The 13,124-nt window shown below is 53.2% G+C and overlaps 1 long non-coding RNA gene across 1 annotated transcript; it reads right to left on the reverse strand.

The window, feature by feature from the left end:
• Positions 1-4,785: 4,785 nt before the first annotated feature.
• LOC131279035 (uncharacterized) lies at positions 4,786-5,805 on the reverse strand. Its single transcript, XR_009186379.1, has 3 exons — positions 5,724-5,805; positions 5,328-5,501; positions 4,786-5,105 (listed from the first exon to the last, which is right to left on the reverse strand). It is a non-coding gene; the product is annotated as an uncharacterized lncRNA (long non-coding RNA).
• Between the last annotated feature and the right edge of the window lie 7,319 nt (positions 5,806-13,124).

The raw sequence follows: 13,124 nt of genomic DNA on the forward strand, positions 1-13,124 counted from the left end.
CCTGCCTGAGGCCAGGGCTGTTATGACTGCTCCTCCCACAGGGAGCTGGGACTCAAACCTCCCCCTGGCCCTGCCTGGCCCTCGTCTGCCTGAGAAGGGCATTAGCCCAGGGACCACGGCTCAGAGCCCAGCCTTGTAGTGGGTGAGTGACCTCGCCCCATCCTGGTTTGATGCTCCCAGGACTGGTTGGGTCACGTCCCTCTAATCATTAAGCCGAGGCGTTGGTGCAGGGCCGGCTCCTTTCCACGCCCGCGGAGCCCGTGCTCAGGCACTGAGTCCCCTGCGAGAAGCGGGAGAGGGAGGCTGATGCCAGCCCTGCCCAGGCCAGGGGACAGGAACTCGCGGGGACCACACGAGGGCGGGGCACGACCTCGGCCTGCAGGCTGTGCATCTTTTAGGCACCTCAGGGGTGGACCCTGGGGGCTCCAGATCCCAGCAGAGTGACCCGTGCGGAAACAGGGTGCGGGGATACACGTGCTTGCTGGCACGCATTCACCCACACAGGTAAAATGTGCATAAAATGGACCCAGTTTCCACACAGAACCTGCAACAGAGCCTGGCAAAGACGCACACAGAATTAAGAGGGCGCATAAACCCTACAAGAAGACCTCGATAACACCCAATTTGGAAATCACACCTGCACACAGCGACTTCAGAATTGTCCCGGCACGCCCAAGACTGCTGTGAGGATCCGGTGGGAGGCGCCCGTCAAGGCCCCTTCGGGCCCCCCGGCTGGCTCTGTGAGGAGGGGTGCACGCCGCCAGCCTCCCCGCTCCTGTTGCCTTCCCTTCCCGGTCGGCCTCTGGGGGGCCCTCGGTTTGTTCCCCCGACTCCCCTGTCACCGGGGCTCACCCGGTGAGGGACAGGCTCCTCTCTCCTTGTTTCTGGGGTCTGAACGTCTCCACATCCAGAAGGTTCTGAAGGCATTTCCCACACAAGAGGGCCTTTCTCAGGGCTCGCTTCTCCCGCCCAGAACCCTCCCCACTTGCTCACAACCCCCTCAGCTGTCCACCCAGAAGCCTGGGCATGCAATTGGGCAAGGAGATGAATGTAAGCTACGAGCGCCATTTGGGAGCCGTCTGCACCTCACGGGCCTCCCGACCCCCAGCCCCGCCTGGGCGCCTGGTGCTGAGGCAGGAAGGCCCTGCATCCCTGGCTCAGCCGCATCTGAGACAGCCTCCGGCCCGGCCCACCCGGGGCAGGGCCCTGCACCCCGACCTCTCCAGCCGCGTCCCTTCTCGGTTTCCTGATGCCAAGGCCTCCCGTGAGGACAGAGGCAGAGGCTCCCCAACATGTGGAGACAACTCTGGGGGCGCTGACAGCCCCGGGGCCACCTCCTAACTGTCCCTCCCCCTGCCTGGGCCCTGACAGCAGCTCTGTTGGAGTCACGTGACCAGTGGGTGGCCAGGAGGGACCCTGACCAGTAAGTGCACCAGGCAGCTCCCTGGGAGCCCCTCAGTCCTCCATGCAGGGGCTGTGGGGGGTGCGGGCAGCACCCAGAGGGCAGGGGCCTGCAGGAGGAAACGCTGCTGGTTCCCAAGGCTTTCCAGCTTCTGGAGCCCTGGGCCTGGCTGCCTGCCGCAGCCCCCCTCAGCTCTGCCCCCCCGCGACCCGCCCCCGCAGCCCCACCCCCCTTGGCTCCAACCCAGCCCCGGGCCCCGCCCCCTCAGCCCTGTCCTCTGCTCTGGGGTCGCTGCCTCTGCACAGCCTGAGGCGGGTCAGGCCTGTGCTGTGGGCAGCGCAGCTTTGATGTTTCCATGGAAACGCCCCTTGGACAGAGGCACTGAGGGACACCGCAGGCTGGGGCATCTGGAAGTGGCCTGTGGAGAGTTGTGCAGGTTTCGTGGGTCCCTGGAAGCTTCCATGTTAGGCAATAGTGATGAGGGCCATTTTCGGGACTTGGAGTTGTCCTGAACAACATTGCAGGGATGGATGCCAGACATTATATATCCTGCCATAACCCACTGAATGGGTGGGGGAGAGTGTGACTACAACGTAAACCATTACCCATGCGGGGCAGCAGTGCTCCAAAATGTATTCACCAAGTGCGATGAATGTGCCACGATGATTAAAGAGGTTGTTGATGTGGGAGGAGTGGGGTGGGGGAGCATATGGGAAACTCTTATATTTTTTAACGTAACATTTAAAAATAATAATAAAAAACTATATTAATTTTGAAGAAAAAAAAGATTGCAGCCTTCTGAGCTCCTGAAGCCCCCCTCTCACCATGGGGGCTCCCCCTCCCCAGGCTGGTGTCAAAGTCCAGAGAGTCCTGCCACGCCCTCCCCTGCAGTGGTCAGGGCTGCCTGGAACACCTGGCACGTGGCCTGCTGGGGCCTCCAGCCAGCGGGTCACCACACTCAGGGGTGTAGCTCCCTCCTACCCATATGTCCTCAGGACCCTGTGGCCCCTCCTGCCCCTGGGGTGGAGGACGTGCTAGCCAGGTCCTCGGAATGAGTGTCCCCAACAGCCGGCAGTGCAATGTCCTGTTCCTCCTTGTTAGCATTCTCTTATTTATACAACCAGAAGCTCTTAGTCTTTGTGAAACAAATAAAAAGAAAACAGAAAAAAGAGTTGACTGAGTCAGGCTTCACATCCTGCAGAGAAAGCCAGGAAGCGCGGTGTGGGGAAGCCGCTTGCACAGTTGATCTGGGATCGAGTCTCCAAATGGGGCCTAAACTGACTGCCGAGCCCCTCCCCAGGGCTTTAAGCCCCTCTCCCTCGCTCCTGGCTCTGAGTTGGCCCATTGCTCGGCCTCGCCTTATGCAGCATTTTGTCACAGGAACAACCTTCTTACCACCAGCTTGGGAGAGGATTTGCTGGCACACAGACGGCCTGGGAGGTGAGTGGGAAATGCTCTCCCCAAGCCCGTCCTGGGAGCTGGCTGGACAGACGGGGGACTCAGCTGCACAGGAGGGTGAGGGGTAGGGAGGGGGAGAGGGGGCTCCCTGAAGCAGCAGCAACGCCAGACAGGAAGGCTTTGAAGGTCAATGGTTATTTGTCCCAGGGTAAGCCTGCACACACAACCTACATACACAGAAACAGGCCCCCCCAGGAATTTTTTTTTAAACATGGGAGATATTATGGTTATTTCTTTCAATCAGTATTGATTAAACACCAAAACCTGTTCTTGCCTTACACTCAATTGAAAGTTTCAAGAAGACAGGACTGAGGTGGAGAGTTTAGTTTCCTAACTAGTAAGATCAATAAAGACTGGCTGGGAAGCGGATTTGGCCCAGTGATTAGGGCGTCCATCTACCACATGGGAGGACTGCGGTTCAAACCCCGGGCCTCCTTGACTGGTGTGCAGCTGGCCCACGCACAGTGCTGATGCATGCAAGGAGTGCCCTGCCACGCAGGGGTGTCCCCCGCATAGGGGAGCCCCACGTGCAAGGAGTGCGCTCCATAAGGAGAGTCACCCAGGGTGAAAGAAATTGCAGCCTGCTCAGGAATGGTGCCACAAACACGGAAAGCTGACACAGCAAGATGAAGCAATGAAAAGAAACAGATTCCTGTGCTGCTGACAGCAGAAGCAGACAAAGAAGACACAGCGAATAGACACAGAGAACAGACAACCAGGGCGGGGGAACAAATAAATAAATAAATCTTTAAAAAAAAAAAAATAAAGAATGGCTAACTAGGACATGTCACCAGAGAAGAGAGTGTAGTTAGGGAATGGAAAGCTGGGTTTAATCTGAGCAGAATTGGCAAAAAGTAGTTTGTAAATGTTTGGAAATGAGTAGAAATGGCGAAAGCACATAAGAGAATTTGTAATCAGAATTGCTAATATATAGGTATTAGAGTTGGCTTTTTTTTTAATAATGAAAATGCTCTAAAATTGATAGAAATGATAAATACCCAATTCTTGATTATACCAATGGATTTTACACTTTAGATAAATTGTAAGGTTTATGAATAAAAAACATAATAGGGTGGGTTGGGGAAAAATATACCAAATGTAAGATATGGACTGTAGTTAGGAGTAATACTTTGATGATGCTCTTTTATAGTTTGCTATGTTTCACAACAATGCAAGGATTAGTGGTGGGGTGATGTGTGGGAGCCCAGTATGATGTGTTGTAAGTGTACAACTTTTACTATATACTTATTATTTATGTATGTTCATGTATGAATGATATATTTCAATAAATTTTTTAAATGAAAAAATAATATAATAGAGGATGCCTGGGCGCCCTCAGTCACAGCTGCCCTTGCAGACCCTCCTGAGGGGCTCAGGGATGCCACGCCCGGTTCCGGGGGCCTGTGGGCCTGGTGATTTCACAGGCACAGAGAGACCATGGGCTGCGCCTGGTGGGAGGACGCTGCTCACTAAAACCCAGCCTTCTTGGGCGTGGATTCTCCAGCAGGGGCAGATGGACCCAGATGGGGACTCAATTTTCTTCTCTAGTGGAGAGGACACGGTTCAGTGGAATCCTTCTGGGCTTGGGCACAGTTCAGGGCACCTGGACGGAGAAGTCATGCTTCCAGCTAGTGACCCTGGGGGCTCCTCACCACCTTCTATGACACGTTCAGAATGTGGGACTCCAAAGTGGGAGACCAGGGACATGGAGAAAGGAGATGAGAAATTCAAAGGCTTCTCTTTGCATGAAGTTAGGACTAGATTCACATGAAACAGGCTCTTTGGGCTTTTTCATGGACCGGAGTTTGGCAGATGGATGAAGACGAGGTGCTGTGAGAGGCACAATCCATGTCATCCCACACGGGGCCCCAGGATGCGTTATTCTAGCAGGTGGAGCATATATGCATTTCGGAGAGGACAGAAACTCACCATCTAATAAACTCTTTTAATCATCAGCAACAAATGCCAACATCTTTTTGATTGTAAAACCAAAACTATGTCCACCTCATCAAGTCAACAATCCTGGCCCTTTGATGCTTTAGCGATGAGGCTTTGCAGGCAGGGCTCGTGGAGGGCAGGCAGCCGGAGCCCGGGAGCAGGGATGGGGGTATGCAGTGGGGGGACGGCAGTACTGCGGGCATGCCGCAACAGGGACCCCCTCGCGGCAGGGTGGGGCGCACGGGGCTGGGTTGCAGACCACCGGCCTGCATGGGGCTCTCACTGGGGCAAAGGTGAGGCACCTCCCCTGTAGGGCAGAGAAGAGAGAGAAGGTCACAGGAAGGTCATCCGACTTGGGAGTGGAGGCTGCAGTTCCCTTGGCGCGGTGGGCTGGGCTCAGGACACCTGCACCCATCGGTGGACCTTTCCCTGGGTGCTGGCCTCCAGCCTCCACTCCACTTGGCGACAAGGTTCGGCTGTCACCTCCTCTGCAGGGGTCCCCCTACCCTCCCCAGGCCTGACCTCTGACCTTGGCCTCTCCCTGTGGCCGGACTCCCCCTGGGGCCACAGCGTTGCCTGGTTTGGGCCCTGGCAAGTGTCTGCTGAAGGAGGGCCCCTCGCGGCAGGGTGGGGCGCACGGGGCTGGGTTGCAGACCACCGGCCTGCATGGGGCTCTCACTGGGGCAAAGGTGAGGCACCTCCCCTGTAGGGCAGAGAAGAGAGAGAAGGTCACAGGAAGGTCATCCGACTTGGGAGTGGAGGCTGCAGTTCCCTTGGCGCGGTGGGCTGGGCTCAGGACACCTGCACCCATCGGTGGACCTTTCCCTGGGTGCTGGCCTCCAGCCTCCACTCCACTTGGCGACAAGGTTCGGCTGTCACCTCCTCTGCAGGGGTCCCCCTACCCTCCCCAGGCCTGACCTCTGACCTTGGCCTCTCCCTGTGGCCGGACTCCCCCTGGGGCCACAGCGTTGCCTGGTTTGGGCCCTGGCAAGTGTCTGCTGAAGGAGGGCCCCTCCCCAGGGCCCTGGGCCACTGCGGGACGTGAGGCTGGGGGCTGCAGGGGCCCCTGAAGGCAGAGGGTCTGCCCCACCCCCTGTGCGAGGAAGCCCGTGCAGACCCTGCATCTGTCTGCGGCACCCGCCGCCCCGGCGCTGCTGTCCTCCCTGCCCCTCCGTCCTGGGCTTGCCGAGGACCCCCACCCTCCACTCAAGGCCCCCGCAAGCGACCAGAGCACATTGGCCCCTCCCTCACTCCAGTGAGGAAGGGTCTCCCCGCACCTTCGGGCAGCCCCCTGGGAGAAGGGAGACCCCCGGCCTTCTGGGACCCCTGCTCACCTCCAGCGGGCAGCACCCCAAGACCCTGGCATCTGCCTTTAGAGCCCAGCACCCCCGGTGCCCCAGAGGCCAGCCTCAGCAGGACAGGCCCAGCAGGGCCCCGGCGGGTGCTTGCCCACCCCCCTCGGCTCAGGCCCGGGGCCGCGGTCCTCCAGCTCGCCTGTGTACCCGTGTCTGCCTGGCCTTCCACGAGGGCCTGCCCATGCCCCGCTCCAAGCCAGGCGCCTGATGTCAAGACAGCCGTGCTCTCAGGCACGTGGCCCCCCGGCTGCTGGAAAGCGAGCCCAGGGTGCCCAGGTCCTCGAACGGCCTGCAGAGCTGTGCACATCACCAGGTGAGGCCAAGGGGCCTGGAGAGCCCCTCCAGCCTGTGGATGGAGGACGGGCCAGTGTGCACGCCCAAAGCCATGGAGCTCAGGAAACTTCCATGGCAGCTAGGGGAAGCTAAGACACCGCCCAGGACAGCCAAGCAGGGGCCCCAGGAAACGGTCATGTCACAGCCTCCAAGCCACACAGGAATGGCCACTGGAACCATGTGAGGTCTCTGGGCCTTGCTGACTTCATGTGTCTCTCCCCACACCCCTGACACACACCAGGGCCTGTCCTGTGTGGTGGGGTCACCTCAGGACCTCATGCACGAGGGACAGTGGAGGACACAGAAGGCAGGTGGAAGCCAGCCCCACACAGCTGGGGTTGAGGAGGGGCCCAGCACCTCAGGAAGCTCAGAGCTTTCCTCCACAAGACACGGGGCATGACCCCCAACCCGGGACACAGTGGGTATTGGATTTGGGGTCCACGAGCTGCCCAGGAGTGCTCAGAGAACCTTCCAGCACGCAGACACGCTGCTACTGGGTGGACGCCTCCTGGGTCGGAGACCTGCTGTCCCCTGGCTGTGGACACTCATTGGCCCCGTGGTGCCTGTGCTGACCTGCAGCAATCCCACTGTGGCAGGGACTGGGGCAGCCTGCTCAGGGGGCTCAGGATGTGGCCAAATCTTACATTCACTAAGCTCTCCCCATCTCTAAGCTTTTATACACACTCTTCTTCTCTTTGGAATGCCCTTTTTTTTTCTCATCTACTCATCTTTTAAAAGACAACCCAAACTTTACCTCCTCCACAAAGTCTCATTTCCATCAAAAATGACTGAGCCTGGGGAACCAGCAAGATGACAGCAGAGTAAGGAGCTCCTAGAGTTGGCTCCTGCTACAGGACAGTTAGCAAACACCCAGAGCTCTCTGGAGCTAGCTGAAGATTCTGTTTGGGGGCTCCAGGAGACCAGAAGGGCATCCTGCCACATCCTTGAAGGAGTGGAAGGAGGAGACTGCCCGTCTGCAAAGAAGACTCATAAGTTCAGACTCCACACCCTGGAGGCCAGTGCCCATCCTCCACTGGAGGCACAAGCCGCCTTGGGAGCTGTTCCGCGGCTGGAATTGAAAGCTCCACTTGCCCAAAATGGGGGAGGAAGAGATGGGTGGGCACCAACTTCAGTTACTGATGGGTAAACTCAGTCAGCTACAGTATGATGCTGAGAACAGCTAAGGTTTGAGCCTGTCCAGGTCAGAAAGAGGCCAGGAGCTGCCTTCTTAACTCCATGCCTGGCACGAGAGGAAGAGGGGTGGACTGAGATCCCAGTGCTGGTGGGAACTGGCTTCTTTCCCTCCAGGTCAGATGGCAGCTCCAGCCTTGGCCCCAGTGCCACCTCCAGCAGGGAGGAAGCTGCAGGGACCTGTGCCAGCCTCTCTGGGAAATTACCAGCCAAACCATGGACACAGGTGATGATCCTACTCTGGTGGTGCAAGCCACCCCAGGAGCTGTTCTGTGATGGGAATTGGAGGCTTCATTTCCCAGAGACAGGGGAGGAGGAGATGGTTGGCTGCCGATTTCAGCTACTGATTGGGAGACTTGGCTGGCTAAGAGATAACCCTGGGAACAGCTGGGGTGAGAACCAGCCCACCTCAGAAAGAGGCCAGTAGCCACCATTCTGACTCCACCCCCAGCCTGAGGGGAAGCTGGGCTGACAGTTTCTTTCACATAGATCAGCCTGCAGCCTGCCTAGGCTTCAGCCCCGCCTCTGGCAGGGAGGAGGCTGAGGAGCCCTGCACCAGCCTAGACAGGCAACAGCAGGGAACTCTGGCTGGCATAGACTGAAAATCAGAAGACTACCAGGGGAATTGCAGTCATCTTAGACCTGCACTGCAGAGATTGCTGCCCACACCTGCAGCTCCATCCTTGCCCCAGGTAGGGGAGAAAGGGATGTGAAGCTCCATCAGTCTCTCTGGGCAACGACAGTCTAGGCCTGCACATGGATTATTCCACATGGCTATGACTCTGTCCCTGTCCCTGGCAAAGGAGAAAGTTGGAAGAAGCTTCATTGGTCCCTGGTGGAATGAGGGCAGCTTGAGCCTCCACAGCTTACAGGACCAACTACATGCTTGGCTCCTACTGCATAACCAGCAAGGGAGAAAGGGCAGGAAGCCCTAAACTAGAGAGAAAAACTGCACCCAGAAAAAATACCCTAGTAAGCTAGATGCAAAGACACCGACAAAAAAATTACAATCCACACCAAGAAACAGGAAGCTATGTCCCAGGTAAAGGAACAAGATAAGCCTCCAGATGACATAAAGGAGTTGAGACAACTAATCATAGATGTTCAAACAAATCTTAATAAATTCAGTGAGATGGCTAAAGAGATTAAGGATATTAAGATGAGTACAAAGAAGAATTTGAAAGCATACATAGAAAATTAGCAGACCTTAGGGAATGAAAGGCGCCATCAATGAAATTTAAAAAAGATTGGAATCATATAATAGCAGATTTGAGGAGGCAAAAGAAAGGATTGGTGAGCTTGAAGAAATGGCCTCTGAAAGTGAACATACAAAAGAGGAGATGAAGAAAAGAATGGAAAAAATTGAACAAGGTCTCAGGGAACTAAATAACAGCAAAAGGCATGCAAACATACGTGTCCTGGGTGTCCCAGCAGGAGAAGAGAAGGGAAAAGGGGCAGAAGGAATATTTTTTTTACTTTTTATGGTCTTTGTTTTTTTAATGTTACATTAAAAAAATATGAGGCCCCCATATACCCCTCACCTCCCTCACCCCACTCCTCCTCCCCATAACCACAACCCCCTCCGTCATTCATTGCATTTGGTGAATACATCTCTGAGCACCACTGCACCTCATGGTCAATGGTCCACACCATAGCCCATACTCTCCCACAGTCCACCCAGTGGGCCATGGGAGGACATACAATGTCTGATAACTGTCCCTGCAGCACCACCCAGCACAACTCCAAGTCACAAAAACGCCCCCACATCACATCTCTTCCTTCCACTCCCTACCCCCAGCAGCCACCATGGCCACTTTCTCCACACCAATGCCACATTTTCTTCGATTACTACTAATCACAATAGTTCATGAATAGAATATCAGTAAGTCCACTCTAATTCATACTCTATTCCTCCATCCTGTGGACCTTAGAATGGTTGTGTCCACTCCACATCTATATCACAACGGGGCTTAGATTCCACATGGATGCTGGATGCAATCCTCTTGCTTTCAGTTGTAGGCACTCTTGGCTCCCTGGTGTGGTGGCTGACCTTTTTCACCTCCATGTTCACTGAGTGGGGTAAGTCCAATAAACCAGAGTATAGGACTTGCAAGTCTGTTGGGCCTGGCTATCACATGGTCAGTCCAGAGATTCAGAAGGAATATTTAAAGAAATAATGGTAGAAAATTTCCCAACCCTATTGAAGGACATAGATATCCCTGTCCAAGAAGCACAACAAACTCCCATCTGAAAAAATCCAAATAGACCAACTCCAAGACACATACTCAAAATGGATCAAGAAACTAAAACTAAAAGCAAGAACCATGAAACTTCTGGAAGAAATTATTGGAAAATATCTTCAAGACTGTTGTGGAAAACTGGTTTACCTGTTTGTTACTGTAAATGTTACACCTGTTAAATGTAGCTGTTGTTAGATGTTGCAGTTGTTTCCTGTTTTTGTAAATGATGTTGTAGTTCAGATAGCAAACAACTGCTTGGTAGTTTCCCAATAAATGCAATGGGAAAACCAGGGTTGAGGCTCTCATTCCAGAAGCTGTGAGTCCCCTGGTCTCAGGTTTCTCTCCCCTCTTGTGTCTCTACCTTTATTTCTGTGTTGCCTTCCCTTCAAGCCAACATATTGTGAGCTGAATGTAGCACAAGACCTGGTGGTAGGTGGTGGATTCTTAAAGGAGATAAGAGAAGAACTGAGTGGACTACTGATGTTTAATGTACATAGAAGTTTTAATTAGCTTTACTGTAAAATTGTGGAAATGTATAGAGTGGATGGTAACACACAGTGAGTAACAGCTAGTTTATAAATGGGGATGTGACTGAAAATGGTAGTCTAGTTTTGTAAATGCCACTGACAGAATGCTTGAGAATAATCTAGGAACTGGGTAGCACAGTAAACCAAGAGGTGGATGAGAACTGCGGTTGATGGTACAGATTCAAGAGTGTCCTTTGTTAGCTAGAACAAATGTCTATCAGTACTGCAGGGCGATGGGAATGTGGAGAAGCATGGGAAAGGTATGGCTGGAGTGACCTATGGACTGTGGTTAGTAGTAACAATACGATATTCTTGCATCTATGCAAAAGATGTACTGTGTTGGTTCTGAGGCAGTGTGGGAAATGTGAGCCAAATGTACACTATGGACATGGCAGTAATCAGATGATATTATTTTATCTGTGGCAAATGACACACCACATTGTGGTGTATTGATGGAGGGGTGCTTTGTTTGGGAATTCTGCACATGTGCATGATTGTGTTATAGGCTTACAACTTCTGTCATAAAAAATACATTTAAAAAATAATAATAGGGTGGGTTGGGAGAAAAACACACCAAATGTAAGATAGGAACTATGATTAGTAATAAGATTTTGACAGTATTCTTTCATAGTTTGTAACAATCATCTCATAACAATGCAAGGTGTTGGAGGGTTGATGTATGGGACCCCTGTATGATGTCATGCACGTTTGCTTTATAAGTTCACAACTTTTACTATACACTTAATTGTTTATGTATGTTCATATATAAATGATATAAAGATAATAATCAGATTGGTTAGGGGAAAAATACTTTGCTTAATAGTAATATTTTGACAATGCTCTTTAATCATTAGTTGAAAAGGTTTAAAAACACTGCAAGTTATTGGTGGTAGGGCAAGATGTTATATATGTTTGTTTGATGTCATTTATGCTTGTTTTGTAAGTTCACAACTACTATACATTTATTGTTTATGTATGTTTATGTATGAGTGATGTGTTTCAATCAATGAAAAAATAAAATAAAATGCCTGTGCCTCCTGGGACTTCCCAATCCTACCTGCAATCACAGCACTTCTCCCCCAGCACTGACCCTGAGCCACGAGACCCTCTACTCATCTGGCCTGGGGACTGTGACTCTTGGGCTGGGGAGGGGCTCCTGCCCGGGCCTGGTTGGTGTGCGGCCTTTGTATTTTGCAGCACAAGGGAGTTTTATTATTTTTCCCTGTTTTTCAGATGAGAAAAGTGAGGCTTTGAGAGGTTAAGAAACTAGGCCAAGTTTACACAAGTAGCAACTGGTTAAACAAAGTTCTTCCTATGGTCACCCCTGAAAATGTTACAGGGACCCCTTCCATCCTTCCACAATTGTCCCCCAAAGAGGCTTTCTGTGCCTTCATACATGCCAGATCCAAACATGCCTCTTGGTGTCAGAGAAATGACCCAAAGTATCATTGCAGGCCCTTGTCCAACCATAAATGCTCATTCATCCACCCATCACACCTCCATCTACCCACCCATCCATCCATTATATATCCTCCCATCCCTCCATCCATCCACCCACTCTTCCACCTTCCTATCCACCCATCAACCCATCCATCCATCCTCCCATTCATCCATCTATCCCTCCATCCACAGAGAGTGCTGCATCTACAGGCCCAGGCATAGGATGATAAGTGCTTCAGAAAGCTGATCCTGTCCACACTGACGCCTGCAGGGCAGGCAGGTGTCCGTCCCCCACCCTCTCTCTGTGCCAACACTAAGTATCATCACGAGCACCTTGACCACTGGGCTGATGAAGATCATGTTGATTTCCCACTCTCTCTAGACTCGCTGCCTCTCTCTTCACCCAGAGCATGCCACCCTGGGATAACATTCATCGAGTTCTACTCATTCATGGGAACTTTGGGTTTTGTCGCTGTTGGGCATAGAATGGAATCTTTATCTTTGTTTCTCGCTCCTTTATTTCTACTCATTTATTCTAGAACATGAGCAACTGATTCTGGGGCTGGTGCTCCCCAAGGGCAGCAGGTCCCTCTGCTTTCTTTCAGGGCATGGTCTACGGGACACTTGCAGTCTCTTGCCCCAATCATGCCCATCCTGGGGCTGCAGGGGCACCCTGGAATGATCTGAACAGGTGCTGATAGAGGGGCAGATGTAAGCACCTTCACCCAGGAGAGGAGCCCTCTGGGGGCTGCAGGGATCCTGAGTCCGTGGCATGGGCATGAGGGGGTGAAGGGATGTGAGGTTGGGGGGGGCGGCTCTCCTTCCTCTCTGGCCATCAGCGATTGCCACGTGAAGCCAACTACCATTACGTCTCCTCAGGTCACTACTGTGCAGCTCAGGGCCTTTCCTGAAGGGACCGGTAGAGCTGATAGGGAGCCTCAGTGTCCAGGGCTCTGGGGCTTGGACTCTGTTTCTGGATCTCCTGGGGAAGTGGGAGGGAGGGGAGCCAGGTGCCATCACAGTCCAGAGGCACGAGCAGAGACGTTTCTAAAGATCGCTGGTGGAAGGACACTGTCACGTTAGGATTTCCCCAGCCCTACGTCTGTGCCCCCTTTGGTCCAGCTCCATCACGGGCAGGATGAGAAGAACAAGACTCACCTGCCCCTTGGGCACCCGTGCAGTCTCAGACCCACCCCAACACACTCCAACCAAGGCCCACAAACACAGGCGGATTTCCATG

This window comes from Dasypus novemcinctus, chromosome 6 (genome assembly GCF_030445035.2).
Source record: "Dasypus novemcinctus isolate mDasNov1 chromosome 6, mDasNov1.1.hap2, whole genome shotgun sequence".
NCBI lineage: Eukaryota > Metazoa > Chordata > Mammalia > Cingulata > Dasypodidae > Dasypus > Dasypus novemcinctus.